General features: G+C 37.3%; 1 pseudogene; it reads left to right on the forward strand.

Annotated features, from left to right (window-relative positions):
- The window catches only part of LOC103009096 (60S ribosomal protein L19-like), a 67,531-nt pseudogene extending 57,984 nt beyond the window's left edge, over positions 1-9,547 (forward strand).
- The last annotated feature ends 6,099 nt before the right edge of the window (positions 9,548-15,646 follow it).

Raw genomic sequence — 15,646 nt, forward strand, 5'->3', positions numbered from 1 at the left:
GAGACTGGGAATAAGGAAAACTGGAAAAAAAATCCATAATAGACCTGACTTCACAACTGTAACAGCTCTTTGCCAGCTGTTTTAGGCAAAAAGGTCACTGGATATGTCACTCATAGATGCCTCTGCACCCAGTCTAGTTACTGGCTTACTGCTCCAGCCTTAGATGGACTTCAACAAGGTATTGCTTCTTACTTGTCTGGAAATGAGAAGCAGAAAATTTGGGGTATAGTTGGTTACACTCCAACTTTTAATTTGACTCCTGTCCTGCCCAGCTCAGATCTACTATCTGCTTCTTACTCTTGTTTTTTCCCATAGGCTGCCAAATCTTCCTAAAAATAGTCTATCCCATTTCTCTCCTAAACTAGGAAACCTAAAGCAACTGCTTTCTACGGTAGAGACCTATGTGAAGAGTGCAAAGAGGGAAAAACAAAGAATTCTCAAAAATTCAGATTGTCCTACAAGTAGCAAACCAAAATGCCATTACTGCTACATGGCCCATTTCCCAAGTAGTTTCGGCAGTACAAATGGAATAAGCATCATTTTTTTGGCTATTATTATTTTCTATTATCTTAAAAAAATCTTGGAACGGTGATTCTTTTTGTTCTTGGAGGATGGAGTAGGGTGTGTGTGTGGCTTGCAGAAAATTAGAAAGATATTCATTTAAAACAAAATTTGTGACTGTCTATCAAAACGATAGATGGAAAATACAGAATATCATGCTGCATCAGGTCATTTGAGGTAGGGACAGGAAGAATTTTTTTGGCATTTCTGCCAATAATTTATGGAATTAACTGACCAAGCACCTTTTACATCTGCAATTATGATGAGCCACTGTGAAAATGTCACAAGGTGAACCACAACCTGCCTTGCTGTTGTCCCCATGCCCATAAAAAAGTTTATTTCTGACAGTTCCAACCCCTTTAAATAGGAACCAGGGTTATACTTCTCCAGAGTTGGTATAGTGAACTAACTTTGCATGTTGTTTTTAAAGATGCATTCAGTACCTTTTCTCCTATAGGAGTAAAGCTTAAAAAATGTTGTGCCTCATATACAGCTTTAATGTGTATAATAACTCTCAGGTAAATCTCAGAGGTACAAGTATGTACTTTGTAAAATAATATCGCTTAAATGAATCAAGTAAATCTATTACTACCTATGGTGCTTATTTCTTGTCTTTATTTGTTTGTTTTGTTTTTACATGAAGTAGAGCAAAACTCTGAAGTTTAGGTAATTTTAAAGTAAACTGTGATGTTTAAAATTTTTATTATAAAATCATACTTGGATTTGAGATTTAATGTTGACTCTTGTCGTAAGTGACCGCAACAAATGTGCTTAAGTTTCTAGGCTTCTGTTTTTCTATTAATATAACAGGTAATGTTGACATTTTACTTAACCTGCAGAAGTATATCGTTTTATGTCAGATGCCAAAGGGTTTAGTGGACTCTTGTTAAGATGTAAAGAAAGTCAGCATTAACTGGTTACCTACTAAATAACCACCCTGTGAAAATGATACCTCCTCTTACAGGTGCTGTTCAGGGAAGTTCTGGACTGTTAACTTGTCCAGATCACAGAGTTCATCATTTATATCAACATTAATTTTTCTCTTACTAAACTTTCAAACACATACAAAACTAGACATACTAGTCTAATGAGCTCTGATGTGCCCATCGCTCATTTTAAACAATTATCAACTCTTTTGTCCAATCTTATTTATCTACCCTCCTTCCCACTGTCTCTCACCCCATTTTATTTCAAAGAAAATACTCATATTACTTAGATGTAAAAGTCAAAAATTATTAATGAAATTACCAACAATACTACCATCACATTTAAAAACTATAATTCCTTAATATTAGTAAATATACAGGGCTCTAATTCTGCTGCCTCATTTTTTTCACTTTGCTTGAATTATGATTGAAATAAGGCCAATGCACTGAAATTGGTTCATGTAATTTTTCTATTTTAGCCTAAAGCTCTCTTCCTTCTCCTTTTAAAAATGTTATTTATTTTTGCAATTTAGTTCTTGAAATAACAGGATTGTTTGGTAGAATTTTCCACAGTCTGATTGCATCCCTCTTGTGTTAAGACGTTATGCTGTCTCTATATGTTCTATAAAGTGGTTGTTGAAGGCTTGAGGCTTGATCAGGTAGAGGTCTTTATTTTTAAAGATTTCTTCATAGGTTATATTGAATATTTATATGAAGAAGGACCTATTGTGTGGTTTTTCTCTTTTCCTAGATATAAATTTTTATATCATCAAGGGTTGCAAAATCATAATATTCTAATTCTACTCATCTTTCTTTACTTATTAGCTACAACACCTTTATGAAGAGAAAATTTCCGTTATCAGCTATTTTGTTACTCTGAGGTACAGTTCATATACAAAACCCAGATTAATGCTTAATATTTTTCCTTTATCCAGTTTTTAAAAATACTGCGTTAATTTTATAATATCTACCATATGTGATCAGTGAGGTTCTTTTAAAAAATTATTCTAAATTTATGGATTTTAAAATATTTATGAGTTAGTTTTTCATTTTAAAAACATAGTACTAGCGGAGTTATAACAATACTAGTTTTAGATAAATGACAGAATACTTTCCCTCATTGCTTTTTCACTTAGGAACATATACTGGGGATCACTCCATAGCTATACATACTAGTTATTATTTATTACTTTTACAGAACTGTATATTTTATTGTATGGATATGAAATACTTTTTTCAAGTTCTATTAATGGTTATTTCCAGTGTTTTGTTATTGTAAACTATAATGGTCTAACTGACAGACACTTGAGTATATCTTTCTAATTTTTTCCATGGTATCCTAGGGTGGTTTTCTAGGAGAGAGATTGCTATACTGAAAGTTAGAGCATTTATGGATTTGCTAGATATTGGCTAGCTCCCTTCCATAAGGGTTGTATCATTTTGCATCCCCTCCAGCAATGTGCGAGTGCCCCTTTGTCCTTAGCCTCATCAAGAAATTCTGCCTAATTTTGGATTTTTGCCAGTTATAGCACAGTCATACTCAAGATAGTCCAAATGAAGAGAAAAATCTATATTGTCTTCTCTTACACCTAATTCATACCATTTGTAATATGTTCTTCACACTGTGAAAACCAATGTGTGCTTCTGCATTTATTGCCAGACATGATTGCAGTCTACGCCAAAGTAAACATGTGGTTCTACTGACTTCTTTACATGTATTTCAAAATTGTACCTGAATATGTGAATTAAATTATTCCAAAGACCATTTTAGGATCTCTCTAATCAGCTCAGTCTATCTCTGTGGTGCGTAACTGATATATTTAAATCCTGCCTGTTGGGTTCCCATATAGACAGTCTGTTCTGACAAGTATGGCAGAATTTTGAATAAATTGCTTTTCTAAGGGTATTTCACTTTTCTGCTAAGTTTACAACACTGCATCAGACAAAGGAATCTTAGATGAAAGCGTAGATGAATTTATGTGTCCATAACTCTTAAAAAAAAAAAAAAGGCAAGACTGAAACAGTGTTGAATTTCTCAGCTCTTTGTTGAGTCACTGAAACAATTTCAGAACATGATATATACAGCTTTCATTTGTTGTCCTGAATGTTACTTTTTTGCCTAAAGCTAGTTATTTTTCCTTAAAGTGAATCATTGATTTCTCTCCCTTAAGCTGAGTTTCAGATTCACAACCACCTGCAGCGATATGCTTGTTTTGACTACAGAATCAGTCAGGGAAGAAGGCTGTTTTGAACTGTACATGCAACAATGTCTTCTCTTCTCTTTTTCCAGTCAGAGAAATAACAGACACCCTTCAGCAGAAAGCAAACAAAAGCAATAGTTCATGCAAATGTTTATGAAATGGGGTGTAGAAACCATAGTGGCGGCCACTTAGGCCTTTTAGATTTAAGTGCATTCATTTTTAGTAGAAATAAAAATAAGCCCAGCTTTCCAAAACACTTCACATTCTGCCTGAAATTTCATGAGGTTTTTTTTGCAGAGGCAGATGCTTTTATATCACCAAGGGAAATGTGAATGATTTTAATTTCTACCTTTTCAGTATGAAACTGAGCATGACATATCAGTTCCGTTAAGTTCAGTTCAAGAAATACTTACTGTTGCTACAATACAAGAGGAGCTCTGTGAGGTGTTATGAGGAATACAGAGATAACCAAGACATGAGTTCAGGACAGTCCCCCTTCCTCCCAAGTTAATTCAATACCTCCTTTTGGTCTTTCAGAGTCCTTTTAGATCATATCCTTTTGCAGTTTGGTGAGACTTCTCCTGGGGGTTGTGTTGGAGTCAAGTACCACTATTTGTACGTCTCTGAAGTGGGGCTACAGTATTTTTAACTATTGGAAACACATTTCTTTTAGATCCTGTGTCCAAGCTACTTTCTGCCTGTGCATGTAGTCCCGACAGAGAAATGAAGATGCCGCGGCTAGCAGAACATTAAGAGGGGAACACAGGTTGCGAAATCAATTTCTGGCTCAAAAGTCACGTTAAATGTCTTTTGCACATGCAAACACACAAAGTCAGAGCAGTATCATGAGTTAGTGCCAGATGTGGGACTGTGGTTGAACCAGAGAGATAGGCCCTCAGGAAGGAAAAGAGTATTTGGATGCCATTTATGACATCTCCTTCTCTAAGGAGAACAAGGAGTACCAAGAAGTTTTATAGTTTTCAGGGAATATTGTGAAGGGAATTGTATAATTGAACTATCTTGAAAAACGAAAGGGATGTAATAGGTCAAACTTTTAAAATGTCTTTATTAGGAAGCCAGTTTCTCTGCTGCCATAGGCTTTGCCATGTGAAATGAGCTGAGAAAGGAAAAATACAATATAGATGAAATCACTGTTAAAGAAGAAGTAGGAAAAAAAAATCTGCTTCTCCTGGCCCCAGGGAATTAGGCAGACAAAAGGGAGCAGAGGTAAGAGATACCTGGTTGAGATGTGTGAGTCCTAATAAAACCCTAGAACAGAAGGTACTTCAGGTGTCACAGCAGGACACCGAAGTGGGAGCCACTTTGGCTACTCTTCCCATTTGGGACTCTTGCAAGGACGACTGGTAGCATTCTGTGGTCTGGAATAGGCCCCAGCAGTCCTGTAGAGAACAGACGGCTGTAGTCAATAATGACCTAGTCAGCATTCATGAGTTGCCCTGGGTTCTCTTTGGTTATGAGGCACCAGCATCTCCTCCTTGTCCCACATCAGGGGGGATACTGAAGGTAATTGAGCCTCTGGGTGTATGCTGTGGATCAGAGCCAAGATGTGCCCACAGCACAGGCTGTCTCATAGACCAAGCCTAGGACCCCATGGTGCAAAACAGAGAAGAGAATTGGAGTATGTTTACAGCACCAGCAGGAGTCCCAAGGTGAGGTCCAGTCAGTCAGATGTAAGGTCTCACCGAGGCCCAACCAGCTTGACAGAGAAAAAAATCACGAGCTACTCCAGGCAGACATTGAATAGCAGGAACCATCCTGTTGCCCAAGGATGGCAACTCAGGCAGTGATGCCTCGGAAACCCCAGCCAGCACAAGGCAAGGATGTTTTCTTTCTGCTGATGCTGTGAAGTCAAACTATCTTTATCAAACCTAGACACCTTCTCAGAGTAGAGTGAATATAGAATGTGGAGTATTATTTAGACAGACAAGAAGCTGCATATTAAAAGAGACTGTTAGAAACATTTTACTATGTTGGGCAAGTTTATAAATTTTTTAAAAATTGAAGTATAGCTGATTTACAATGTGTTAATTTCTGCTGTACAGCGAAGTGATTCATTGATACATATATACACATTCTTTTTAAAATATACTTTTCCATTGTGGTTTATCATAGGATATTGAATATAGTTCTCTGTGCTATGCACTAGGACCTTTTTGTTTATCCATTCTATATATAAAAGCTTACATCTGCTATCCTCAACCTCCCACTTCATCCCTCCTCCACCCCCCTCTCCCTTAGCAACCACCAGTCTGTTCTCTATGTCCACGATTCTGTTTCTGCTTATACATAGGTTCATTTTGTGTCATATTTTAGATTCCACATATAAGTGATATCATATGGTATTTGTCTTTCTCTTTCTGACGTCACTTAGTTCAGTAATCTCTAGTTGCATCCATGTTGCTGAAAATGGCATTATATCGTTCTTTTTAATGGCTGAGTAGTATTCCATTGTATATAGGTACCACATCTTCTTTATCCATTCATCTGTCGATGGACATTTAAGTTGTTTCCATGTCTTGGCTGTTGTGAATAGTGCTGCTATGAACATAGTGGTGCATGTGTATTTTTGAATTATAGTTTTGTCTGAATGTATGCCCAGGAGTGAAATTGCTGGATCATATGGTAATTCCATTTTTAGTTTTCTGAGGAACCTCCATACTGTTTTCCACAGTGGCTGCACTGACTTACATTCCCCCCACCAACAGTGTAGGAGGGTCCCCTTTTCTCTACACCTTCTCCAGAATTTATTTGTAGACTTCTTAATGATGGCCATTCTGACATGGTGTGAGGTTGTACCTTATTGTAGTTTTGAGTTGCGTTTCTCTAATAATTAGCAATGTTGAGCATCTTTTTATGTGCCTATTGGTCATCGGTATTTCTTCTTGGAGAAATGTCTCTTCTGGTCTTCTGCCCATTTTTGGATTGGGTTTTTTGGTTTTTTGTTGTTTAGTTGTATGAGCTGTTTGTATATTTTAGAAATTAAGCCCTTGTCGGTTGTATTGTTTGCAAATATTTTCTCCCATCCTGTGGGTTGTCTTTTTGTTTTGCTTATGGTTTCCTTTGTTGTGCAAAAGCTTTTAAGTTTGATTAGGTCCCATTTGTTTATTTTTATTTTTATTTTATTACCTTGGGAGACTAAGAAAACATTGGTCCGATTTATGTCAGAGAACATTTTGCCTATGATCTCTTCTGGGAGTTTTATGGTGTCATGTCTTATGTTTAAGTCTTTAAGCCATTTCAAGTTTATTTTTGTACATAGTGAGAGGGTGTGTTGTTGGGCAAATTTAATATTTTTGTTTATCCTACTACTTAGAAAGTAGGATCAGTAATAGATAAAAGAAGATACATCTTCTGCATGCATTTAAGTGCAGTGCAAATTAATTTGTAACCCCATTGGAATTATAGTATAGCTCTTTGTCATCAATTCTATATATACTAATGGGATGTAAGTGACTTGAGGGCAGAAAGCTATCTTAGTCTTTGGTATCTGTTATGAAGAGCATAATGCTTAGCATACAGAAAATGCTAAAACAATGTGTGTTGGATTGAGATGGATTTTTTGTCACCAAGAGCATTTGCTCTGGAATCAAGTTTCCCTTGTGCTTGGGCTGAATAACCGTAGGCTAGAATTCTATTATTTTCCCAGTGGTTCTGAATCTTGAAGGATTGGTTCAAAGGCAATCTAAGCAGAGGTATCAGCATAAGCAAAGACATAGAGATAAGACATGCAAGTATGTTTGCTGAATGGTGGGTTCTCCGATTTGGCTGATTAGGAATTATTGTCAGGATTAAATTCCATTAATAATGTTAACATTTACAATCTACTAAGCACTTTTGCCATTAGCATGTTACTGTGCTTTGTGATTTACATCTTTCATTTCAATTAACACTCCTATGGCAATGGTTTATACTGTAGTATTAATGAAATTCCAATTAGGAGACAGAAATCACACAGTAATTTAAACAGGGAAAGTTAAATGTAAAGAGTTACTGACTGTAATATGGGATTGGCTAGTAAGGGGAAAAGAAAACTAAAGAATTTTAGAATAGCAAATATAGGAAGAAACCTCTACTCCTAGCTGGGGCTGACACCCAGCATCCAAGAGAGAGACAAACTTGGATGATTTCTTCCCAAGGGACTGAGATCCAAACGTTGTTGGAAGGGGCGCGCCATGGCACAATGGATGGCAAAGTTGGTTGAGGTGTCTCGAGCAGGACTCACTGAGAACCCTTCTTTTGGGTAATGCTGCAGCTGTGTAGGGAAGGGCTGAGCTTCAGAACTCCAGGTAAAGCCAAGGGGAAAGCTGTTCCCGGGGAAGTGCGGATGATCGCAATCCCTGCACAGCTGCTCGAGTGAGTGAGTGCCCAAGGAAGCTGCTCATGGAGAGATGCGGAGTGCTGCTTGCCAAAAATGTGCTATCAGGCTGCCACGCAAAGCAGGAACTGCGCATCCAAGCCGTGTGTGCTGCAGGAACCTGCGGGGAGAGGCACAGCCGAACCAGGAAGAGAAACCCCTCCCATCTCTAGTGTCCCTCTCGCGCCTCTATTGTTAAAGTTTAACCATGCCCACCGGCAAAGGGGAAACAATTAGGGTCCAGTAACAGGCAATGAAAAGTAAATTTCGAGCTGAAAGACCTTAAACCGGTAACTGGAAGAACCATCTTGTTTGCAATTCATATATTAGGAAATTGAGTGTCAGATTTTTGTGACTTACCTAGTCACACAAGTGATCAAAAAAGCTTGAAATTCAAACACTTGTGCTTTTAGTTTTCATGGTATGTTGCTGCTCTAGATTCATCTGGCAACAGTGTTGAGGATAGATTGTAGTGGGACTGAGGCTGGACTAGGAATAACTGGTAAATGTTACAGTAAGCCAGGTAGAAGAAAATGGGGGCTTCTGCAGTATCTAACTACATGGACATTTCTTGTGTAACCTCGGAATTTTCTTATCTCAATTAAACTGGTAAATACATATAAGCATTCACAGTTCAAGTGTTACATGGTGAAAGTAGTTGACTGGAAAATGCCAGTAGACTGATTTAAAAGATATAATATTTGTATGTGTACACAAAGAATACAACTTACTATTTTTAGATAGTTGTGAAATGCAAAAGATGGGAGAACAATCTCCCTGTTAGAGGAACAAGCTTCTCCTGGCTTCCAAAGCCCCCAAAGACTGTCCGGTATAGGTATTACCATCTGATGGGGTGAAGATCCCAACAGGTTTTTCAACAGCCATTTGCCTTTACCGGTTTTTAGACCCTTCTTACCTTTCCCAGCTGCTTGGGAGCCTCTGGTTCTGTGCCTGACTGCTTACTAGACACAGTAACTGTGGGTATCCCCGGCACTGTCCTGAGGGCCTAGTGGGCAGGTTCCCAGGAAAAGTTTCTCAGGTGTGTCAAACCCTTGTGAGTCCACGTTTCAGATCTGTCTGAGATATATCCAAGCAACTGTATATTACCTTCGTTTATTAATTATATGGACTTACAAAGAGAAGTCTTCTAAAATCCTAATTCTCACTGGGAAAAATGTGCAAGGATTTATAGAATCTGTTTTATACTGGATTCACTATCATACTACATCCTCTTTACTACACTCAGTCTTAGAACTTAACTGCAGGACTGTTCTTTCTGGTTTTTCTTCTACCTTTCCCCCTTGCTTTAGACTAGTGAACAGTATAGCCCAGATTTTAAGGATCTGTTGGTGGTCTTGAGCATGCGCCATGCAGACCTGCAGCTACAGGCCTGCGACCACGGCTGCAGATGTTGTGATCTGAAACCCAGAGCTGTGCTTGCTTTGATGCACACTTCCCACTGGCTGCTTCTGGTCAATGACTGAGCACAGCAGGGAGACAAAGGGAGGCCCAGTCTTAGGAGACAGGGGCTCCTCTGATGGCAGTTTTGGCCTGAGGACCCTGACAGCCCTGGCAAACCTTCCTTGGACTGTCCTGTGTCTAAGTCACTTCCATCTAGCCCATTTCCTCTCTTCTCTACTTCTGTAGTGAGTGACCTGTATAACGGTCTGACATCTCTCCCATCCTTTCCTGACTTTTTCTCCATTCCTCCATAGGCATTTCCCTATATAAAATCTTTGCACTTTTAAACTTATTTTGGTGTGTGCTTCTGGGAGCTCTTGAACTAACTCAGCCATGGATTCAAATAAGCTGGGTTCGAACATGGGCTTGGCATTTACTGGCTGCAGGGCCTGTGTCATTTACTTAACCTGTATGTTCTGCAGTTTAGGCATACATAATACAGGAATAATAATGGTTATCTACTACATGGGGTCATCAGGAATAACAAAATTATAAAATAAAAATACATGCTAGCTATTATCATGCTCTCATGTCCATAACACAGTTTTCTAAATGGAAATCTAGGTGAGAAAAAATCCTATATGAGCTGTTAAAGTTGTTTTTCAACTCATCTTTTTAGGTACCTCTTGAATTCATTCTTAATGCAAAAAAAAAAAAAAGGAACTATAAGGAGGTTGAGGAATGAAAGTAGAAAATGGGAGCAATATTCATGCTTTCCATATATTGTCAACACAGTAATTAACATAGGAAAAATTTCCACATGCACAGTTTAAAAGACTCATTTTACTGTATTGTTAACATGAATAACAAGAGGCAATAAATTATAGAAATCAGTGGGACATCATTGAAGGCTGGGGATATGCTGCATGTAAATGAGATGTGTGAAGGGCAAGAGGAAATGAGAAGCAGATAACTAACAGGGTAACCAGTTTCTTGTGCATAATCACATTTCTAAGTGATAGTTACCAGACGTATTTGTAAAAATTTAATTTAAAAAATTATTTTCAGAATGGAATTTTAGTATGGATGCAATATCTTGGAACAAGTATCCTGGAATGCTATCACATGACCCCACTCTATATTATACTTTATACTTTTTTAAAGCATTTTCATACAAATAATCTTAAATAATTCTCACAACCATATGAGAGGTAGTAGAACAAATATTAACAATCCTGTTTTTTATTGGGGTAAGCAAATAAATGAGCCTGTAATGACCCTTTAGGGGATACTTTGCTCATTCCTTATTTATAGTTTAGTGGGATTCTAGATCTGGTTAGGAATTGGATAAATTCAGTCTCATTCAGAATTTCTAGATCCACTCACATCTCTTCAATACTGCATCAGTTTGATCTTACATGGAACCTCTGAGACTTTCTAAGTTGTGTGGAACAGAAATCACCTTGGGCTTTGTCAACAAATCTGGATTCTGTAAATTGGGTGTTTTCTGGGCATTTTTCCAAAGATACTTGACGCAGTGACAAATATTGTTTCCAAACAATTATTGAGATCTTACTCAACCAGCTTTCTGAAAATCTATAGCTGTTTGATCTGTCACATTGCTCCTAGTAGGAGTCTCTCCAAGAACAAGCAGTAAGTGAAACATATGAATTTTAGCTCCCCACCCCCAAGTCAACAAAAATGTGTTTGATTACACAGCTGAGGGTTTTGAGAGAGGAAGGCTAGCACACATATAACAGATGTGGGCCCTACTGGATCCTGCTGTACATCTGCCTTGAAAATGGGTTGCCATGGACTCTTATTTACATAAGATAGTCTGTTTCCCTGGTCTTTGTGACTCTAAAGCAAAATTTCTCTAAGGCTTTTGAAATAAACTCATACTCCTATTTTAATCTTCCTATTCTCCGACTTTTGGTAGAATAATGACATGAAGTAAGATAAGGAATGGAGACTTCCCTGGTGGTGCGGTGGTTAAGAATCCGCCTGCCAATGCAGGGGACACGGGTTTGATCCCTGATCCGGGAAGATCCCACATGCCGCAGAGCAACTAAGCCCGTGCGCCACAACTACTGAAGCCTGCGTGCCTAGAGCCCGTGCTCCACAACAAGAGAAACCACTGTAATAAGAAGCCCACACACCACAATGAAGAGTAGCCCCCGCTTGCCGCAACTAGAGAAAGCCTGTGAGCAGCAACGAAGACCCAACGCAGCCATAAATTAATTAATTAATTAATTAATTAATTTAAAAAAAAGATAAGGAATGAATGCCTGAGAAAGAAATGCCACAAAATTACAGGCCATTAGTTTGTTTTTAAATTTTATTGTTTAATTTTCTGTTAAAGATACCCATCTTTTACTTTGGCCAACCAGTTGTGGAAGGAAGTCAATAAAGAGTTATTGTCTCAGAACAGACTGGTGTTTTCTTGAACTTGCCCTAGAGATGATCAGTACTAGCAGATAACTGTTGGTTTACTCTTTCTCCTTCTGAAAGACTGATCTCATAAGTGATCAAAGTAAGCACTTTAGATGATTAACCTGGCCTGCCTCTTGCCTCTATTTCTCCTAGCAGAAGAAGCATTAATGTGTATAAAAATGACTTAAGATTCTTGGTAAAATGTAACTTCCTGGGTCCCACCTTCAGAAATTCTGATTCAGTGTATTCTGGCAGCACCCAAGAATCTGCATTTACTAAGGATCCTAGGTGATTCTGATGCTAGAGAGCTGGGTTACCCTTTGAGAAAAATAGCTTTAATAGGTGTTTTTTTGTTTTTTAATCACAACTTTGCAATTGCATCATCTTTGCCAAAGGACTGCTTTGGCTATATGTTTATAGCCAGTTGAAGGTTTGATAAGAACAGCTGAGGAGTCCTGAATAGTGTTTAATTGTAGGAAAGCTAATTAACCTCTCAAAGGACAGATAATAAATTACAAATTATAAATTACTTTATAGCCACAGATCAAATGGACAGCACAATGAGGTATAAGCATTTAACTTGATTAACATACTTCAGAACCCATTGGATCTGTCATTTTTCTTTTCCATTCCATTCCTTCTTCCTTGGTCTTCATTTCCTCTTTTTACATACGTTTTTAAAATCTTTTTCAGTAGGTTTTCTCTGTATGTTTCTTCCTCATCTTTTCTCTCATTTTCTGTTGAACTCCTCCACCTTTTTTTTCTTATACTTCCATCAAGTTATTTTTATACCCCACTCAAATCTATTGCTGTTTCTTTTTTTCTTCTTCCTCTCCCCCCTCTCCAATAGGTGTCTTTCTGCCCTATATCCACATTGTCTACTGAAATGACCTCTTCCTGATAATATTCCAACTGAGTAATATTACTGTTCAGAATAACATTATCGATGACCATAAGTTCTATGGAAGTGCTTTGAAAATTAGTGTGAAGATTTATTAAGCTAAAACAAAGACTTGTTTGGGGTTGAAAAATTGGCAAAAATGAGGTTTGAGAACAAATTCAAGATTACCTTCACAAAGAGTGAGACGAGTACACATGTGATAAGGCTACAACAAAATGGGGCTCTCCATGCTCTTCCTTGAGGAACATCAGGGTTAGACAGTCAGTGCACTCCTGTGGAGGAAGGCAGCAGTGGACCAGAGGACCTCAGAGCTCTTATACCATTGGGAGGAGTGCAGGGAAGAACACAGTAGCCCTCCGGAAAAATCAGGAAAATTCTTGATCTGAAGAGAATTTCAGAAAATTCTGCCTAAGAGATTTCAAGAAAATTCTTGTTCTTACATTTTTACATACCGTTTAGTCCTATTTATTGCAACAATATTGATTTACAGAAGCCCAGATCTACCTATAGACTCCATTGATTATTAGGCTGTCCTATCTTGTACTATCTACTTACCCTAAAAATAATTCATAAAATAGAAGCAGGATAAATGCTTAGTTGTTCCCTCTACCAATTTTCAGAACAATGAGTGGGTATTCTAATTGCCTTCAATGATAATCTATGTGTTTTAAAATATTATGAACTTATAGAACTTCATTTATTTAACATAGTTCTGTATATTACAGTTTTATTATTATCATTATTTTTTTTTTTGCTGAAACAGGTCCATCTTTGGATAGTGAGAGCCTGTCTGCAGGTTGGGTCCTGTGTCTTTTGACACAGTAGTCTTTGTTTTCTGTCAAAACAGGATATCTCAGACATCTCTTATGTATTATCTGATCTACCTGAAATTATTTGTCTAAGAAGCACTGGTTCCTTTCAGTAAGGAAAATATAGTTATAAATTCCATAATCTGGAAGTTTCCTGATATCTTAATCTTTAAGAGAATTCAAAAGAATAACTGAGAAGAAGGTACAATATGATCAGAGGACTGTAGTTTGTATAAATACTTTAAGAAAACAACAAAGCTTGAGACCTCAAAAATTTAAAAAATGTATCTGTAAGTTAACTGTAATCTTTCATTCTAACTTTACTTTTTCCTTGTATTTGACCTTTGACCTCATTTTGCAGACATCTATCATCTATTTTTCTTGTTAAGTCTCCTAGGTATTCACTTTATTAACTGAAAGATAAAATTGCTGCCGTATGTGAATTGGACAAACATTCTCAACCTGTGTTTCTTTCTTAGCTGGCTTATTTTGCTGAGCAACATAGAAATGTATATTTAAGCTGAAGATCTGGCTCATTTAATCATCTACTAACATAGTCTCCCTTCTAAGTAGTAAAGCTCTTGTTAATGAAACTGATGGGTAGTGAAAAAACATCTAATGAGTCCTTTAATTTTGCATTAGCAAAGAGGAATATAGAGAACAAGGTGTCTTGGAGCTATAAGACCTGAAAGAAGTTTGTATTTTTTATCTTAAAGAGAAATCCAAAGAGTCAGGTAATTTCCTCAGTGTCACATAGTTAGTATAAGGAAAAATTATTAAAAATCTGACCTTCAGTGAAATGCATTTTTCCCCTTGTATATCAAAGTTTACTTTGCTTGGGGAAAAACAGATGAGTATTCAACTTTATTTTAAAATATGCTTAAGTAAGGCATATTTTACGTAAGTAAAATAAGTATGTAAGAATTTAGTTGAAGTAAGTAATTAAAATCTACAGGGAAACAAAACATACTTTAATTATATAGTATTCTCATCATGGAATTCCCTTTTAGAGGAATGTTTAGGAAAGAGCAATATGGCTGAAAACATGTTCATGTGATAATCGAAAATGTATCCATTTGCAAATGAGACTTTATAAGTCAGTTTCTCACTGTTTGGAAGGTTTATTTTACAATATGTATCTTTTCTGAAGGTGATTTATAAATTTCCTTATAGTGCAATTCCATTTGGTGTACAAAATTTGAAAAGGAAAAAAATGAATCTAATTTTTTTTCCCAAGGACACATAGTCCACATTTCTGTTAGCAGAAAGCAGACTGAGCATATTAGAAAGACTGGTAATTTTCATAACGAGTGCTTAATCACCTATACATGTTTCTCCAATTTTTAAAGACATGTTGCTGTCTTAAACATTTGTGTAGATATGTCATTATTATCCTTTTACTAAGATGTAATACCATGGTGACCTTTAAATTTTGTGGAATAAATATTAAGGTAAAGATAAATAACAAATACTGTGCCAAATAATACAGGAGATACCCTGGTAATAGAGTCCCTAGCCTAGAGGACTGCTAAGAATAAAAATATCTAATAAGAGGTTGTGGTAGAAATGTGGCCTCACATTCTTTGCATCAAGGTGGAGTCTGTTTCTTTGATCTTTGAATGGAAACTGACCCTGTGACTTTCTTTGAGCAACCGAATGAGAGAGATGGAAGTGACATTGTGCAGCTTCTGCCTTTGTGCTCTGGAATGCTGCCCTGAGACTGTCATGTAAAGAAACTGGCTTTACTGATTGTAGGATGAGGTGCCACATGGCAAAGAGCAAAGGTGCCCCAGCTAGTGGGAAGCACGAACTGCCAGACATGAACTGAAAACAAGTTCTGCTGTAACAAAACCCTAATTGGGTTTAATATTTGGGATCAGGTGGCAGATGGAGGCAAGGAGACTGTAGGTAGAGGCTAGGAAAGTTGAGAAGTCACTGTTGGAAGCTATGTCACATGTGGCTGAACAGTTTTCAAAACATTCGCTTGCTGTAATTCAAAAGATAGATATTGCTCTAAATACCCATATGGGTCTGACTAA

This window comes from Balaenoptera acutorostrata, chromosome 2, assembly GCF_949987535.1.
Source record: "Balaenoptera acutorostrata chromosome 2, mBalAcu1.1, whole genome shotgun sequence".
Lineage (NCBI taxonomy): Eukaryota > Metazoa > Chordata > Mammalia > Artiodactyla > Balaenopteridae > Balaenoptera > Balaenoptera acutorostrata.